We start from the raw sequence: 16,294 nt of genomic DNA, 5'->3' as shown, positions 1-16,294 counted from the left end.
ACTTTTACCGCCATTGTGTAGGTGGTAATATGCTCCTGAGGTTCTGAAGTTCCGTCATAGTTTGGCATTTCAGGCATTTTAAACTACTTCGGGATTAATTCTAGTGCATCGCTCGACTTGTACGACAATTGGGTATAATTTTTCGAGTCCGGGCCATTCAATACTGTTGGCGTGCCCGAGATTTGGTCCATGCGGGAGTTTACTTCCCTCATAAACCGTAAAAGTTCATTCTTGAAAGGACCGTTCTCGTTATTGAGACCGGATATGCTCCCCCCAGCTCCGCCGGAGCCAACTTTACCCCTGGGAGTGTTATTGTTGACGCTCTGTGTTGTTTGGTTCACGGGGACACCGGGAGGAATTGGATCTCGTCTGTTTGTATTATTCGAAGCCCCTGACAACGCCTACTTCAGCTCCGTCATAACCTTTTCCTGCTGGGTGAGATGGACTAGGATGATTGCCTGTTGCTCTTGTAAGACCCTTACCACGTCAGCGACTTGCTCCTCATCAGCATCATCGGGAGTTGCCTCCCGAACCTGTCGAGGATACTGCCTTTAATGCACCGGCGTGGCGTCATTCCCCTCATTGTAGGTGTCACTGATTGAATCCTCGAAATGAGGTTGATCCCCTCGAATTTCAGGATTGTACGTATTGGTAACAGTGTTAATTGCCATTTTTTGTGTGATATTCTTTTAGACAAAATAATTAAAGTACATTAGTAAAAAAGGCAAGGATCAATTTAATTGCACAATTGTCTAGGTCCCAAGGTGGGCGTCAAATTGTTTTTCCGTAAAATGATACAGTTGAATTTATACGTGATTTCTAGACAAGTGAACTAATTTAATCCTGAAATAAAGAAATGACTGAAGAAATATACAATACTTAACCTTAAAATGTAGATGAACAGAGTTGATGAATCCGGCAACAAGGTTTTCGAGCACAACAATGATGAGATCAAGAGCAAGAAAGTAAAACTGTATTAAGCTTTGTGTAAATATAGTATAAGTTAGCTAGATAATTCGTTTCCATTACAATGATAACTAAGCTCACTATTTATAGCTGCGCCTGGGGAAGGTGGTCTTAGGATCGTGCCCTCCTTTAATGTCAATTATAGGGGTCATTGATGAAGATGTAACAGTGGACATAAATGCCAAATTTCCTGTAACGGGCCGTTGCTCTTAATGTTGCAGAATATTCCTTATTAAATGCTACTGGCCGTAGAGCATTTAATACATTTTTTATGAACGTTATCCCTTCCGGTGACAAGCAGAATATTTGCATTCGGTGGCCATCTCCGTCTTGAATTCCACGTGTCGTTCCTTTAGATGATCACGTGCACTACAAAAAAAATATGACTTTAGCGACGGACGAATTCCGTAGCTAAATAGTATATTTCCGCTGCTAAATAGGTTTAGCGACGGAATAGCAACGGATTAGTGGTCGTCGCTACTTTGCTCGTAGCTAACCCTTTACTAACGAAAAAATTGAATCCGTCGATAAGTTAGCGACGAATTAGCTACGGTTGGTATCCGTTGCTACTCTTAGCGACAACACATATCCGTCACAATTATCATCAATTTTGTCGCCAAATCAATAAAACATTTCGTCATCGGATTTGATTGGCGACGAATATTGTATGTCGCTAATCCGTCGCTAATATTATTTAGACATATTTGCCTTTCTTTTGGCGACGAAATTCTTTTGTCGCAAATCTGCCACACCCTCTATATTTGTTATGGCTACAAAGAAAATCCGTCGCAAATTATATTTTTCTTATTTTATTTAATATAATACATATTGTTCAAGCATATATAATATACTCTTAATAATAACTGAAATTCATAGAAATTAATTCTACAAGATCCAAAATAGATACCAAAATGCAAATGTATAATTAAGATTAAAACATTTACAATACTAAAATTAAGTTCAAACAAAAATAGTTAATTAGTGAAAGACTGGAGAGTGGAGGGCATCATCAGAAAGCGATGCATGAACCTCGTTAATATTAGTTGTAGGAGGAGGAGGAACTGGAGGTGCCATAGCTGATAGGTGATCAGTATGATTATCTTGCACATGTGATGGTGAAGCTATCAATCCTCTTACTCGCTCAGCGAACAAAGGAAGCATGTTATCAATTGGAACCATATGATCAGTCAATGCAGGAATCAATCGCATCACTAACTCATCCAAATTCGCCATCGGTGCTGACTGAGCATTCGGAGGTGCTGCTGATGAAGAAGCATCAGATCCAGAAGAGGCACAAAGATTCGACCCATAGAAATATTTTGCTTGAGATCCAAGACCATATATTCTTCTCTTCTTTTCCCCTCCCGCGGCTTGATAAAATGCTAAAGATTGATCAATCTCAGATTGAGTTTGTGTTTGTTGCTGTAATATTTGCTGATATTTTTCCTGTAAATACCATAATAATTAGTGAAATTCATCAATGATGAAGATGAACATTAGGGGAAAAGAAACGATGAAAGCAAAAATAAGTTAACTGTTAAGTTCTTCATTCAAACAAAAGTTAGCAAAAATCATCTTTAGGACTGAAATAGGTGCTAAACAAGTAAATGTCATATACAAAGTCAGTAAAATTATAGGATTTTGGACTTACATGTACAAGTCGGGATCGCTCACTGACAAAAGATTTTTCATCATGACCATGTGTATGGACGTGCAAGTGTAGCTCACTTGGTGTTGGATCTCGACCCTTTTCAATAGCCTATACAAAAAACAAAGAACTTTATTTCCTTTGATAAGGTGAAACAGTTTACTAATGGAGGTACCAAGAAGGTATACAACAGTACACTTCTTGGAGATGTTGGAGCTGAAAAATCTAGTCTAGTTCTGACTTTTGTTAAAGGACAATTTATTGAATTTCAGGTAGGTTCTTGGTTTACCATTTGATAAGTGTAGCTGCTCCTCTGTTATGTGTAGGAATCAACTATTGGTGCAACATTTTTCTCAATAGCAGCAGTAAATGATGCTACTGTAAAATTTAAAATATGGGAGACAGCAGGCCAAGAGAGATACCACAGTCTTGCTCCAATGTATTACAGAGGAGCTGCAGCTGCTATAATTGTTAATGATATCACAAACCAAGTAACTTTCTCACCTGATTCCAACTATTCACTATAATTACTCGATATTGCTCTAAAAATATTTGCTAGCATGTAAACTTATTAACTTAGTTTCTCAATTCTTTATTCATAGGCATCATTTGATAGAGAAAAAAAGTGGGTTCAGGAGCTTCAGGTGAAAAAGTGGGTTCAGCTGAAAAACTAAAGATGCTTCCTGTTATTGGCGTACATCATAAATATAACAAAGCCAATCTATCATAGAGCAACAAAACTTAGCAAATATTACTACTTACTAATAGTAAGTTACTGCTCCTCCGTTCCACTCAACCTATTAAGAAGCTGAAATGTATGTACGAAATTCTAGTGATTACCCCTTACGAAGAATATACTTACAGGTCTCTTGCGATGTTCCCCAATGGTGACAGAGCCGCCCGTGTGAGTCCCAATGGCGACGGCAGCCCCATTGCCACAACGATTTTTTGTATTTATTTCTGATTTTTTGACACACTTAGGATCCTTCCATAGCTCCATCCAATTGTCCCACACATCTTTTGGAACAATATCTGGTATTGTGATTTTATATCCTTATCTTTTTTTATTTTGGATATAAAATCACAATACCTTCTCGCTGCCTTACTTTCCCATAGGCGCTTCACTTCTCTATCAATCAAAGAATCCCAATAGAATGCCTTTTGAAATAATTTTGTAAAGTAGTAATATTAGTATACTATCTATAAAAGTTTATACACTATGTAAAATCAATTTGATGGAATGTTATACCTTGAATTCTCCAAAGTAAAATTCTTTTATCTCTTTTGGGACACCTTTCCAATTGATTCCATTAGGATGAAGTTCATGCTTGAAATTTTCATATATATACTCAAAGCATAATCTAGAAGGTTCTAACCTGGACAATTTGAAGATATTACTTGAAGACTTATCATAAATCAATAACAGTATATAAAAAAAATAGTAGAAGCATGGACTAACTCTGTAGAAGAAAGAAAAACAAGAGTCCGCTGGCCAAGACTACTGTTGCACTCACCTTCACCTATTGCATTGCTTTGAGTACATATACCCTCACCTTCACCTATTGTTTATTATGTGTTGCTCTGATTAGGTGTCATCGGAGATGGTTCAACATAGACAGGCCGGGTACTACTATTACCTGATGTTTGAATTGGAGGTGTACTACTAGGTCCTAATGTTTGAAGTTGGTTAATATGACTTGGCCCACTTGAAGAACTCGTACCACCTTGTTGATGAGTAATTGTTGGAATGGGAATAGTAGGAATGTTCCTATGAGTAGCTGAATTACCCCTAGCAGAGGTCTTGCTCCAAAGTATTACAGAGGAGCTGCAGCTGCCTCGAGTCATATCTGTAAAAAAAATAGTGATAAGCAAATTGAAAAAGTAGCAAGCAGTACATGGTCATACACCTTAATAGATTCAAATGTGGAATTGAATGAATTGAAGAATAATTTTGCCTTCAAATGTGGTATGTTAGTTACATGTCAGTTCTTGCATGCCTAATGTCATTTTGACCAGATGTTTAAGAAGCTAACATCGTGGCTCCACAGATGCTGTCTCGTTGGTATGAGCTGAAATTCATAACTAATAATTAGAGAAAATCATAAAATAGAAGGATTTTGGTGGGAGTTGATTGGAGATGTAACAGATACTATTAAATTGATACACGTATGGCTGGTTAGGCGTGTCTGTGAACAAAATAGTTGATCCCAGAATGCACCAAGCAGGAAGAGGAGATTAACCAGAACTTTCTACTTAATAAAAAAAGTGAAGGTTAAGATGTATAATGAGGAAAGACAGTTTGATATTTTATGTCTTTGCACAAATGTCTTATAATTAATTGTTTGAAACACAAAAATATCCACTTACATTTTCTTCCCTAGAGTAAACCTCATGCTTAATTGTTGTTGATATATATAAGTTTTCAGAACTTGGTACTTTCTCCCAAAAATGGAGTAAAAACTTAGTTGCTAAGACCAATTAATCAAATATTTTAGAAGCCTAAACAGGATAATGAAGCAATTAAGAAGTTGAACAATCATGCAAGCCTTGAGGACACAACAATGAAACATACTGTGCTTTCAGCATCTTAGTATTAGTAAGCACGCCTGTAATATCATAGATACATAATTTCACGATCTATTGTGTTAGAAATACATCTGCATCTGTTGAATTTATCTTGAAATATGTGAGTGCAGTTTTTGATCAACATGAATGAAGTATATAAATAGCATCAGAGATTCAATTGTGAATTACTCTTGAGAAGCAACACTAGGTGAAATTAGTGCAGGTGAATACCTGAAAGTCAGAAGGTTCTTTATACCTGTGGTTGGATCTCAAATACATCAGAAAGCTAATGTAATCTATGTGAATATTATTAGATAACTAAAAATTATCTCGCATCCCTAGCAGTCACTATATGTAAGATTAACCATTTGTGAAAAAGCTAAAATTCTAAATAACATTGACATTTCATTTTAAGAGAGCGCTAATAAGAACAAGAAAAGAAGAGAGAGAGGGGGGGGGGGAGAGAAAGCGACAATAAAATATGTGTCAATAAAATAAATTAAGATATATTTATAATTTAATAGAAATATACCGATACCTTAACTAATCCATGAGGAATCTTTGAGATTGTTTCATTCCTTTTCCTGAAATAAAGCTGAACAAATATAAATTTAGTCAGATTCATGCAAAAAAAATACCACATAGATTTATTTTGCAATATGTAGAACCATAAAGGTACTAATAAATTTATTACAGATATTATATTCCTGTTTCGAGCTAGTTTCAGAAGACAAAATCAGGTATTGATGCAAAAAGCTACACAACTCATATGTCAAGAAAATAGGAAAAGAATGACAGTCACGATCATGAAAAGGCTACATATGAAGGCAAATCTGCTAAGAAATAACAAGGTGATTTAAGGACTTTATTGGATGAAAAGAAGAAGGCTGATATGGTGTCGTCTACGGTTAATGGTGGTGATCATATGACTGAGAAGATGAATGCAGGAGGAACGGGCTAGGAATGATCAAAACTCAATGTCATAATTGTTTGAGTTGCTGAAGTTCGAGTGGAGCATGTGGTTTCTTAGAGTAGACCAGCTGATCGGGTTGATGTTACAGGTGTTAAGGAAGCTGTTAAAATGTGCCTAATGTAGTTGTAGTTCAAATTGAAACTGGACAAATTATTGAAAAGAAAACATCTGGTAATATTGTGCAGAGGAGTACGGATCAACGAAAAACTTATGATAAATCTAAATCTCCTAGGGATATTCCTGCAGCTACTGCTTTGGCGAGCAGGTGAATGCTACTAATGTTGCTTGCCTGCTTGGGATGTCGATCAATCAATTACACTTAAAAAATGGATGTGGAAGCTGAGCAATCAGGCCACCATAGGGATATAGAAGCAAATGTGCAGGCTGGAAATCTGTTGCAACAGGAAAAGGAAAAAATTGGACATGAAAGTTTTCAAGTGGCTGAACATTCCAGTAGCATTTCGGCTGGGAAGATTGGTGCATCTACAGCTAGCTTGAATGCCTATAAATTGAGCAACAATGAGGAGAAAAATATGGAGGAATGATGGACTCCAGTAGCTTGCAAAAAGACTGCTTTTTACACCTTTGAGTTGGATGAAAGCAAACTGCAAACTGATGATAGTCCATAACTAGATTGATGTGATTCATTATTTTTGTTCTGTTGTTGTTTCAACTCAATTGATTGGTTTAACAAATGCTTTGGTTAGATGAGATTATGTCTTGGGTCCTACTGAGAGCTCCATTTTTCTGTCTCTTCTCTTTTAATCTGCTCTACAAATGTGAAATTTTAACCAAATATTTTAATACCAGCCGAAGAAAATACACGAGATCAAGGATTTCCTTCTCACAGCAAGAAAAAAGGATGCACGTTCAGTCAAGATAAAGAAGAACAAGGATAAGGTGTTATCAATCCTACGTTAAAAAAAGATTTTGTTCTATGCTGTTCTCATATGCATTTTTTATTGTTTTCAAGTAAATGCAATTCTTAGTAGCAAAACTAGGAATAAAAGACAAGAAAAAATGATCCGTGACTACTGGGTGTTATCAATCCTACGTTAAGAAAAGGACAAGAAACTCCTTACATGTAGAGTTTTGCAGCACTTCACCTTGAAGAAATTGGAAACCACGCAGATCTCAAAACACCTAAATTCGATTTTAATAACCAGATATCACCAAAATTGGTATTAATCAAGAGTTCAACACAAAAGAAACCCCCAAATCAGATTTTACCAACAATAAATAGTAATAAAAATACATATTTATGCACAAATGAGATATACCCAAAAATGTCAACCTCTACTTCATATTTAACTTCACATACTACACAGAAAAAGGGGGAAGAGACGAAAGCTGGATTTATTTTACATCTACCAAAGCCCTAAAAATTTTAATGTAGAAAAATTGCTAATAAACAGAGAAAGAAGCAGAGACATACCAGTATTTTAGAAAAGAGTTGATGTAGTGACGCATCTGGGAAAATTAATCAAAGATTAGAGGAGAAGAAGAAGAAGCAAAGGGGCTGGTTTCTTAGTGTAGTCTTCTGTGAGCTTTTTCGCTAAAGCAGAACACTTATTTTGATGTAACTTTTTTTCCCTAAATACCTAGCGACAAAAACTTTCCGTAGCTAAAGATACTGTCATTAATGAAAAATATTAGCGACATACACAATTCGTCGCTACATCCATCGCTAATATGCAATAAATTTTCCTCGCTTATTTTGTTGCTAAAACGAGGGCGCCCATTTTTCATTTGTCGCTAATTTATCGCTACATTAGATACTAATTATTCTATTGCGATAATTAGCGACGGGAACATATTTGTTGCAAGAATCCGTCGCTAATCGAGTTTTTTTGTAACGATGTTATATCGTATTTTATTCTATACAGATATATTTTCTATGATACTTAGACATAGTTGAGTCTCTTTTTTGCTAATAAATGTCTAGTGACTTTTTGTTATAGCTGATAAGGTTGAGTGATTTTTTTTATTATACAAAAATTTAATAACTTTAGTACAATAAAATAAAAATCGAGCGATCATACATGACATTAGCCCTAAAATTTTCAACATTCCGTTCCTATTTAAGTAGAACATTATTCCGCTCTAAAAAAAAAAGTAGAACATTATTGTGTCGGGGTATACATAGAGATGTATATACAATTTTTGGGTCAATCATGTACTTAACCTTTTCATTATCGTCGAAATTGGAAAGAAAGTGAAAAATCCTTTCTGTTTTGCTTTAGTCATGAATCTGCTTTTCTACTTTCCTTCTTCTTCTTCTTCTTCTTCTTCCATTTTCCTGCTTTCAACTTTTGACCTAGTATAATCAATCTTGAATGCAGTAAGAAAAGATAAGTTTATTTCAAAGTGGTAGGTATTACAGTTAATAGCACTTAATAAAATTCCTGCTTTTGACTTTCTAGAGGATATATAGAGAGAGAGAGATTTAACAACATTATTTTTGATGCAAATGTTCACGTTTTGTCAATTCTCAGGAATACTTTACACTTAAAAAGGAAAAATTTCAAGATAAAATCACAAACCCGATACCACCTAATCCGCTATCTTTACTTTAGTTGCATTTTGCCTCTCACTTTTCTGCACTTTCCAACTTCAATCTGTACTGAGTTTCAAGGAATAGCTTTTCTTTCTTTCTTTATTTCTTTCTTTTTTTTTCCTATCGATATGTATTAAATGTCTTCTTTTCTTTTATTTTATATGACACTTTTTTCCTTTTAGTGTATTCTAAAAAGAATTAATATATTTGTATGTTTAAAATAGTTTAACTATAATTTTTTTTCTTTTAACCTTAACAAAATGTTTTTAATTATAGCACCAAAAATATAACGTGTCATATTTATATAACGTAACCTCTATATTTCATTCTTAAATTAGGTATCTAATCCATAAAATAAAGTAAAGGAAATAGTAATTAAAGAAGGCTCCTCTTTCAAAGATCCATTTTCGGAGCAATCGCTACGAATATTATTTATATGCAATTGTGAAAGCATAAAACTAAGGATCGAACCACTACTAGAAATGTGGAAATTATCGACCAAAAATTTGCGATCAAAGTTGGCCGGTCAAAAAAAGCGACCAAAGTTGGTCGTTAATGTGGAGAAAATTATTAAATAATTATTTTAAATAATTTACCGACCAAGTTTGGTCGCTTTTTGGTTGGTAAATGTGGTCAACATGTTGACCGGGCTGGTCAGACTTGCTTGGTCAAAGAAATATTGAAATTAGCGACCAACTTTGGTCGCTAATGTGGGACTCAGTTATAACATTTTAATAATTATATTATTATTTAAAATATTTTATAAAATATAAATAAATAATATTTAACATTGGCGACCAAAGTTGGTCGGTTATGAAAGGGGAAGCAAGTAGCGACCAACTTTGGTCGCTAATTTGGGACCCAGTTATAACGTTTAATAATTATATTATTATTTAAAATATTTTATAAAATATAAATAAATCTTATTTAAAATTAGCGACCAATTAATTCTGGATAATTAGTGACCAAAGTTGGTCTCTTTTCAAGTCAACATTGGTCAAAATTAAAAATTACTTTTATACTTACTATATAAATAATATAAATGTAATCCGTTAACACTTTTGTAATACAAGGGATGAATACACTAAAATATACTCTAACATGCTATATATGTAGGTAAAGTAGTACAACGAAGCTTGTTATATATATATATATATGTAAATTGATTACAACGAAGCGTGTTATATATATATATATATATATATATATATATATATATATATATATATATAGATAGGTCGAGACATTTTGTTTTTAATATTCAACGATGCATATGAGTAGATTATAAGTCGATGAATCAATTTACAAGTGTATCAACGATGCATCGTTGAATATTAAAAATAAAACGTCCCGACTTATATCAATTAATCTGCTATAATTGATTAATCGACTTATAACCTAGTGATGAATGAATGCAATTCATTAACTCTGTTATAATACAAATAATGAATACAATAACATATACTATATTATGCTATATATGTAGTTAAAGTAGCACAAAGTGTGTGTGTGTGTTATATATATACACACACTAACATATACTATAACAAGTTATATATACGTTATAGTATTACAGTGAAGTATCTGTGTGTGTCTATATATATATATAAGAACATGAAGCGCTAGGAACACATGGCCGGGTTCTTTTAGGTATTGATGGTCGGGTTCTTTTAGGGATTGATACACTTGTAAATTGATCCATCGACTTATAACCTACTCAGATGCATCGTGGAATATTAAAAACAAAACATCTTGACTTATATCAATTAATCTGTTATAATTGATTCATCGACTTATAACCTAGTGATGAATGAATGTAATTCATTAACTCTGTTATAATACAAATAATAGATACTATTATATCAATTAATAGAATAATATTATATTGGTTTATCAATTCATTGATTATTTGTACGTAATAATGCATAAGATTGATCATCAATTACAATATAGTTTATGCGTATGTATCAAATTTACTCATATACTTAAATATAACTTAAAAAATTCCTTTACATAGATGCTATTATAATCTATTAAAAGTAATTACCTAGTTAATATAATTTTTTTAAAGATTATGCTTATAGTTTATAATTATTTATAATAATTGTAGTTAAATAAAATAAATATTTAGAGCTAATAATAATTTTTTATAGCTTATAATATTTAAAAACCAAAAAAGAAAAAAAATTATTTAATTTTTTTTTTAGAAATAGCGGCCAACGTTGGTCGCTATTTTGGTTGTAGACATGTGATTTTTGACTCTCCCCAAGATTTTTTATATACTAGCATAAAATATTTAATTTAGGCATAATATAGATATTTTAAGTAATTTTGACTCTTTTACTTTATTTTAGTACAAGAAAACAAAAATTACAAAAAATAGGATCATTAATGTTTTGTAATCATTTTTAATCTAAAAAAAATGCAAAAATAGTATCGTATTTTTATTTGAAAATCCCAAAAAATAGATTTGTTTTATTTCAATAATTATTTGAATAGTAGGAATAATTAATAAATGGATCCGTATTTTTAAATCTCGTTCGCAGCGAAAGAATAGAACTTGGGCTCGAGCAACCCATTTTTAGGCCTAATTTTGGACCTAGCCCACAATTGTTAAGCCCATAATTTCTAGGCCCATACCCCTTAACCTAAAAAAATCTTAAAATCTACAATATAAAAAGGGACCTAAAAATCTGAAGGAAAAGACGGATGAACAAAAGCTGCGCATGGAGGGAACAAACTAATGAAAGGAACGAAAAAGCAGCAGCTAAAAAAGGCTGCGCACAAACGAGCGACCCCCACCCCCTTCACGTTTTCTTCTCCAATGACCCCTTCCCCGTTCTTCTTCTTCGACCAACAACCCCCAAAATCGGGAACAACCCAGCTCGCCGAAGAAAACACCAACGACCTCGTCTCTGCCTGAAACTCGTCGGAAAAACGAGCTCCACCTGCTCGTCGGATCAACGAGTTCCAAACGCGACAAACAGAACCAAGCGACCTCACCCAGATCATCATCGTCGCTAGACCTCCATTCACCGCGAAGCTGCCATTTCCGGCGAAGCTTCACGTCACAAACGACCAGCCAACACCATGAACAACCACACATAGCAGTAGCCGATCTCCTCCCTTCCATTCTGTCACGAAAAACATGACCCTCATCTCCCTATCACTGGAAAACACTTACACATAGCCACACACACGCACAGAGCGGGAAAGGGACAATAGCGAACACGTCGAGTTTTGTGAGCATGAGAGGCACGTGAATATGGTTTCAAGCTTCGCTTGGTTTATTACAGAATATCGTCCATTCAATCTGTTGAAATCGCGATCGAGGTACAGTCGGAGATTCGAGTTTGCCGTTGGTGTCGTCATCGAGTTCTCCGGTCAGTAAAACTCCTACTAGAATCATCGACGTATGTTTTGGTCAGGTGTTGGTCAGTTGTTGGCTTTCCGTTCAAGGTCTGTTGGGATCCTTCTCACTATTTTCGATTCTTTTGTACTAGAAGATTTCAGTTTTTTTAATTAAAAGGTCAGTTCCTTTATTACTCCATTTTCAAATAGTTTTGATGGGCTTTGCTGGTGCTTTACTGCTTCATTTTCATGTATGGTTGTTTTAGAATAACGTATATCGTCAGTAGTGTATGCCTTAACCGCTGATGTTTGGTTGTTTCTGTGAATTAACTTTCGTTGTGTGAAACTAGGATAAGTATATGCCTTAACAATAATTTGAGATGTGTGTTTAATGTTTAAAACATGTAAGAGTGATAAATAGACTATACGAGATAACGACGAGACTATTTTGTTTGGATTAAATCGCATTAGTTTGGATTCGTGTCATAGTATAATTACATATTGGTCTAATAGGTAGAAATGACCATTTCTGATAAATTGATAACATAGAAAAAATAAATGCGTAGTTGCCTTAGGCGCGTATTTTAATAATATTATTTTCCTAAACTCGGGTGCGCATTTCATGTGACCCAAATCCAAATCTTAAAATGTTGAATAAAATATGTCTAGGATTGCGGGTGCATTTCATATGGCGCGATCCAAAGACGTGTTTTAAACGACGTTCAATCTTCCTAAAATTAAATAAAAGCGATTTGAAAAATAAAAAAAATGCACAAAGGTTTAAAACTTGAACCAAAGTCAGATAATTAAGCCGAATATAACAGTTGAGCGACCGAGCTAGAACCACGAAACTCGGGAATGCCTAACACCTTCTCCCGGGTTAACAGAATTCCTTACTCGGATTTGTGGTTCGCAGACTGTTAAACAGAGTCATTCTTTTCCTCGATTCGGGATTTGAACCGGTGACTTGGGAACCATAAATCTCCCAATTGGCGACTCTGAATTTCTTGATATAAATCCCGTTTAGATTGTCCTTTAATTGGAAAAACTCCTTTATACGCCCTTCACGGGGGTGTAGGTGAAAAAAGGAGGTGTGACAGCTCTGGCGACTCTGCTAGGGATCGAGCCCAGAATCTCTGGTTCAGGGTTCAAGAATTCAAGCTTAGAATAATTGTTATAGTTGGCTTTATCCATTATTTGATTTTGTCACATAATTTGGGCCTTATGTGCTAATTGATTGCTTTTACAGCTTTGATATTCCGTGAATTGTATATAAACTGTTGCGAAATCCCTCCTCTCTCTGAGTTTTCTAAATCATGAAGAAGTGTGCACTTCGTGTGACTTCTTTTCTGTTAGAGTCATATTCCAAATTTAGAACGAGGTTCGGACAAGTTGCAAAGCCGGTGAAGCTTCTGTATTCCCGGTACGCTGCCCCTCCCCCCTGGCTCGAGCAGTCCGCTCGGGTAAGCCAAGTCTAGAACAAAACCCCAGGATTTAAACCTAGAAAAACAAGACCTCATGCCGGATCCCTAGTAGGAACGTTTATTGCATCACGTGCATTTGACTTAGGGGACTCAACACAGGGGTTGGGTCCGTCTAGGACATGTGTACCCAAAATAACAGACCATCTTGATGCATCGTATGTGCTACATGTTGCATTTCTTCAAGGGTAAAAAGGTTATTTGGCGAACCAATGATAATTGAGGGCGAATGAAGAAAAAAAAAGGAAAAAAAAGAAGAGAAAAGAAAAAAGGAGAGGCTGAAGTGTGAGGATGAAGCGAGTAGGGCCCAATTATATTTTGTTACATTTTATTAAGAAAAAAAGAGCATGGAAACTTCAAAAAGATTTTGCACTTTTTATCATTTTTTTCAAAAATCAAAAAATCGAAAAAAGAAAAGAAAATCCAAAAAGATTTTATATGTTTCATCATTTTTCGAAAAAAAAGGAGAGAAAAAATGTGTTTTCTATATGTCAGTTTTTTTTTTTTATTATTCTCGCCCATATCCAACCTGCCCGAACTACACAAACCTGATTTTTGTCTTTCGGGGCGTGATACATAGGCAACCAACATAGGGTCCGGTCTTCCTAGTAAATCTTAGGTTCTTGACTTTGCGGGGTCTTAGCCAAATTTTGCACTTCTAGCCACTTTTTGGCCAAATAAGCCATTTTGCAAAAATAGCCTCAATCATGTCTTGCATGTGTCTTAGGGAATGTTATTGTCTCACATAACGTTGATTTAAGTTTTCTCATACAGGTATGGATCTACTTACTGGAGTTTGGACATGACAGATACCTCAGGATCACTGCATTCAAAAGTTTTTCGAGGAGTCATTTTATATTTTTGAGGCAATTGTTCATATTTTACTTTCTAGTCCTGTACAGTAGTATTCAGTCATTTAGTTAATTTTTGAGTTTGTAATAGTCTAGTTAAATTTGCCGAGTGTTTTTTTATTTCATTTGGAAATGTGTTACAGGTCGAAAATCCAAAAAAAAAAAAAGAAATTTTGCGTTATATATTTTCGTTATAAGTTTTTTTAGAATACTAATTCTAGAAATGAAAAAAAAAACTTTTGAGGTGGTTTTTCCTTTAGGCAATTAATATCTAGAACTTAAAATAAAAATTATTTTTATATTTCCATTAGTATATTAAGACTAAAATTCAAAAAAAAAAGATTGTCTTTTAGTACCTTGTTTAAAAAAAAAGGGGTTTTCTTTGAAGTATTAATATCAAAAATCAAAAAAGATTTTCTTTTGAGGTGTTTCTTGGGGAAATTAGTGAGAAATAAAAAAAAAATTATTTTCATTAGAACTTTAGGGTATTGTACATCAAAAAAAAATCATACTTTATCTTTTGTTTATCATTAAAAATTCTTCTTTAGGCAATCAAAATTGAAATCCAAAAATATTTTGTTTTATCTTTTTCATTGCTTGTTTCGAAATCTTGCATCACAATGTCAAATGAAAATTCTAAATATTTTTCTGTGGTTCACTCTTCAGATTTTCTTCCTAAAAAAAAGGGGGAATCAAAAATATCTCTCTTCTAGAACTTTTCCTTAATAGAGTATTTGCTTCCAAGAAGAAAAAAAAACAAAAAATCCGTTAAGCTTGAGTTTAAAATAAGTTATAGAACATTAAGTTCAGAAAATTCAAAAAAAATGGTTTTGATTCTTTTATTTCTCTTTTCTCATCAGAGTAGTCATTAAGGTAGAAAAAATGAAATGAGAATGTTAGTTTGTTTACTTTATTCCCGATCTTCCAAAACTATGCAAAGATCTGATTCATACGGGGTCATGATACGTAGGCAACCTACATAGGGTTCAATCAAATTAATTTTTATTATTAAAAGAAAAAAAAAGAGAAAAAGGGGAAAAGGAAAAAAAGAAGAAGAGAAAAGATGGTGAAATTATGGGATGTGAGAAATGAGAGGGAGGAAAAGAGCGATAATCAGAAAGAAAAAAGAGGAAAATGAGTGAGCTAAGAAGTGCGAGAAAAGAAAGAAAAGAGAAGGTTCAAATGGACAAATTGGGATGATGCCAAGTGACATTGTGACCCTCAAAATCGTTCTTTGACCGTTAATTATTGCTAGGTGCATGACATGAAATGTGATATTTTTAGCTGTTAAATGCTCTAACGCTAACATGATGACTTCATTTTGTTCCTTTTTGTTCTCCTCATTATAGCAGAAGGTTGATTGGTTTGTGGTTCTTATGATAACTCATCCATTCAACACAAGGCCAAAAGGCAAGGGTAGCCATGATTAACAAAAACTTGGGCACAAGAGTTGCTGACCCGTCAAGGGAGTTTGTGGAGTCGGAGTCTGAATTGAAAGAGGTGTTCCAAAATGTGAAACAACAGATAGCAGAAATGTATCAGTCTTGGATCAGGGGGCATCCTCCGCCTTCATTCCCACTAACTACACCGGAAACCCTGCAACTATCCCACCACTATCCCAAATCCTGATTTCCACTGCTGCTGATATCACCCCACAACCTTTTCACACTCTACCCGACAAAACCGCCTCGTATCCCGCTCCTTTGGCCACTCATGCTCTTGTAGCTCCTCCCCCAGCTACTTTTCCTCGATCCTCTAACGAGGTTGTGTTCAAAGTCCCTGATGCCCAACACTATGCACCAGAACCAACTTTCAAAGTCTCAGATTCATACTCTCTCGCTCCTCATTTTGAGCCTCCCAGTGAAACTGAAAAGCTTGCTAAGACAGTGGAGCAAGATTAGA

At 34.6% G+C, this 16,294-nt stretch overlaps 1 pseudogene; it reads right to left on the bottom strand.

Annotated features, from left to right (window-relative positions):
• Positions 1-1,868: 1,868 nt before the first annotated feature.
• LOC107832653 (uncharacterized) lies at positions 1,869-7,901 on the bottom strand (annotated as a pseudogene).
• Between the last annotated feature and the right edge of the window lie 8,393 nt (positions 7,902-16,294).

Source organism: Nicotiana tabacum, chromosome 10 (assembly GCF_000715075.1).
Source record: "Nicotiana tabacum cultivar K326 chromosome 10, ASM71507v2, whole genome shotgun sequence".
Taxonomy (NCBI): domain Eukaryota; kingdom Viridiplantae; phylum Streptophyta; class Magnoliopsida; order Solanales; family Solanaceae; genus Nicotiana; species Nicotiana tabacum.
Note: the sequence above shows the minus strand (reverse complement) of the source record. Positions and strands in the feature narration are given on the sequence as shown.